This window comes from Pyrus communis, chromosome 12 (assembly GCF_041283825.1).
Source record: "Pyrus communis isolate YQ-2024b chromosome 12, ASM4128382v1, whole genome shotgun sequence".
Lineage (NCBI taxonomy): Eukaryota > Viridiplantae > Streptophyta > Magnoliopsida > Rosales > Rosaceae > Pyrus > Pyrus communis.
This window is the reverse complement of record NC_142576.1, coordinates 7912910-7916496: the sequence shown is the minus strand read 5'-3', so window position 1 is coordinate 7916496 and position 3587 is coordinate 7912910. Positions and strand designations below refer to the sequence as shown.

General features: G+C 39.7%; 1 pseudogene across 1 annotated transcript; it reads right to left on the bottom strand.

Moving 5' to 3' along the window:
• Positions 1–905: 905 nt before the first annotated feature.
• Positions 906–3224, bottom strand: LOC137746301 (L-type lectin-domain containing receptor kinase IV.1 pseudogene; annotated as a pseudogene). The gene has a single exon (XR_015953988.1). The product of XR_015953988.1 is annotated as an L-type lectin-domain containing receptor kinase IV.1 pseudogene (transcript).
• Between the last annotated feature and the right edge of the window lie 363 nt (positions 3225–3587).

Here is a 3587-nt window from a genome sequence, read left to right as displayed (position 1 = left end):
AACAAAAAATTCATAAACTGAGTCATACGTTGGTTAGAGGATTCAAAACTTCAAAATCACCATCCATCAATAAAAAAAAACATATTTTTCTCTATGAGAGCTATTAGGGTTTTAGCCAGACTAAACGTAGGATAAACAAAGAGTAATCGTAGGGTTTAATTATAGTGTTTGGTTTTATTGATAAATTTGAGTTTTATTATTAATTTCATTTTATACTTAATATTAATTATGCAATAGGGTAAAATAGACAATTAACATTTAAAATTTAAGTTGGGTGTAAAAAGAGATTAAATAGGTTTAAATAAAATTTCCCTAACCAAAACAAACACCTTGTCCTTTTCTTCTCATAATGATTTTGCAGACTAGAATATCCACTGTCTTGGCACGATTTTTTTGTGAGCTTTTTAGTCAAAATGGTCCCTGAGATTTGCATAACACATAACTTTGGTTCATGAGATTTAAAATCAATAGAAGTGATCCCTGAGATTGTCCACCATCCATAATTTTGGTCATTCCATTAAAAAACTATGTTAAGTGGTCCCTAAGCTTTTTAATGGCATGACCAAAATGATGGATGATGGACAATCTCAGGGACCAAAGTTATATGTTATGCAAATCTCAGGGACCAAAATTATGTGTTTTGCAAATCTCAGGAACCAAAGTTTTGTGTTATACCCTCAACTTAACAGAGTTTTTTAACAAAATGACCAAAATAATGGATGGTGAACAATCTCAAAGACCACTTCTATTGATTTTAAATCTTAGGGACCAAAGTTATGTATTATGCAAATCAGAGACCATTTTGACTAAAAAAAACCTTTTTTGTGTAAGGAAAAATGATTGTTAAGAAACAAAATGTCGTGATTGTAGGAATGTAATCTACCTTTTTGGGTCAACCCCAATCATAGCGTCAATTACTTCATAGCGTAGAATAGCTCCTTGTATCAGCTATATTTGTATATCATGTACAGACAATTGATATCGAAAATATACAGAAATTTAATCCACCTTACATAAATAGATTTTGTCTATATGGCTATATGGATGTTGCAGTACATATGTCTATGGCTATGAATTGAATTCCAGTATACTAGACGTAGCGTTACTCTTCAAAACACAATCCATACATAAGTAATATTTTTAGTGTATCCAAAACACGTAGCGTTACTCTTCATTCAGCGACCACCTGAGAGGAGTGTGGACTCAGCAGCGTATGATGAATATGAAAACCCCTTGGTCATAGAAGACGAATATGACATAGCAAAATCATCAAAACCTTCATGGTGAGCAAAAGTCAATCCACTCGAAGAAAGCCCAAGAACTGACAGCTCTGGCATAGCAATGTCCCCCTCCAAATACTGCACGACTCGTCGCATGCTCGGCCTAGCCGAAGGCTCCGGGTGAGAGCATAGCAACCCCAGCTTCAATACCAACTCCACCTCCTCGGTTACGAACTCCGTCCCAATGTTTTTATCCTTTGCCTCGAGAATATTACTTCTGTTCCAACAAGAAAAAACCCAATCCACCAAGATCAAATCCTGCTCGGGACCTTGCGTTTCTATCGGTCTTCTTCCACAAGCAACTTCGAGCAAAAATGCCCCAAAAGCAAACACATCGGTGCTCACTGTGGCCCGTCCTGTTCTTGTATGTTCCGGAGCTAAATATCCGAGTGTTCCAACTATATGAGTAGTTTGAGGGTCTGTTCCATGGTCATATAGTCTTGAAAGCCCAAAATCCCCTAGCCTTGCATTCAATTCCCCATCTAACAACACATTGCTGGCCTTAACATCTCTGTGAATCACAACTTGCTCCCATCCTTCATGAAGATAAAACAACCCCGAAGCAATGCCTCGGATAACTCTAAACCTCTGGCTCCAATTGAGAGTGACCGCCGGTTGGTCATGGAGGTACTTGTCCAAGCTTCCATTAGCCATGTAGTCATACACCAAAAGCAGCTCCCCTTTTCTTCTGCAGTATCCCAAGAGTGGGACTAAATTTCGATGGCGAAGGCAGCCAATGCTCACGATTTCCGCCACAAACTCCTTCATCCCCTGCCTTGATTCATGTGAGACTCTTTTCACAGCAATCTCAATTTTTGTGGTGGGCAATATGCCTCTATACACTTTACCAAAACCCCCACTTCCCAAAAGCTCCTTTTCTTTAAACCCTTTTGTTGCAATGTACAACTCTTTGTACTTAAACCTTTGAGGGCCATACTCAAGCTCCCAATCTTCGAGCAATTCTGCAAACTTACTCTTCCTTCTTATGACGTAAATTAAACAGTAAACTGCTAGCAAAATCAAACTCACAGATAAAATAGGCACGCCAATTGTCAAAAGTTTCGACCTTCTTTTACCTCCTATCTGCGGCAACTTAGGAAGTTTCGACACAACAAGTTCTTGAGCCTGGCCATTGATTTTGAAGCTCCAACCCAATACATAATGAGATGTGAGGACTGAGCCGGTGGATGAAGAGAAGCCGACATACATTGTTTCGTTGAGTATTGGTGAAAGATCGAGATTCAAAGACAAAAGCGGAGTGTAGGGTTTATCAACATTGATTGGAGCCAAAGTGACATCGATTTGCTTCTTGGCGCCTTCATATTCCACCCAAACTTTCATCGGTTGACCGCTGATGAGAGTTAGATTACGAAATCTGGCATTATTTTGATCATAGTATGCAGCTGGAGCAGCTTTCTTAGATTGCAAGCCGTTGACATCAATCCCAACATGGTTATCATCGATGTCATGGAACTCCTTGCTCTGAATGGTGTCGAGCTCCACGGCAAAAACATGGTTGGTATCATTTCCAGTGTTGGACTCGTTGAAAAGGCCGAGGTATTGGCTTGGAAGAGCGCCAGGAAGGCCTTTTGTTGGAGCAACCACGAAAGTGATTCCATGGCCGCTCAAACCTGCATATTCTGATCTGATGGCAAACACAAAAGTTGTAGAGAAGGAGAAAACCGTGCCGTTGGATGAGTTCTTGAAGGTTATGGAGTTGGGATAAAATGCATGGCCTTGGTTCTGCCTGGTCTCATTTGTAAGCCTCAAGAGGCCATTCGGTGTGACTCCTGCTATGCCGTCGAGGCGAAGATTAGCAGACTGGAAGCCATTGAAGGTGAAGTTAAGATCTTCAGCTGCTGCTATGGTTACTAGTGTGAGAATCACAAGCTTGAAAAGCATGGCTATTTTTCTTGTTTCTCTGCCAAACATTTTGTTTAGTTTTCACATATCCTTCCTCACATGGTGTGCATATTTTATATGTATGAAGTCTTCGACTATAGTCTACAGCCGACATTCGAGAAGAAATGTTAGTACAAAATTAAATAAGTCGTTTTCACGTAGAAAATACACTAAATTAATGGAGTGCCTGTAACAGTACGCAAGTGGTTCATCTCCGTTAGTGATTGGTTTTTCGATCCCATACATACCAATAACTCTCATACAAACAGATTTCAGTATCAGTTATCCATAGAAAACAAAGAAGTATATGGAATCTTCTACCACTAGACTTGGCAGCCTGAGCCTGGGAATATTGCATGGACTATATATAACTTCTCGTTTGTTGAGAGTCTCATACACTGGAGA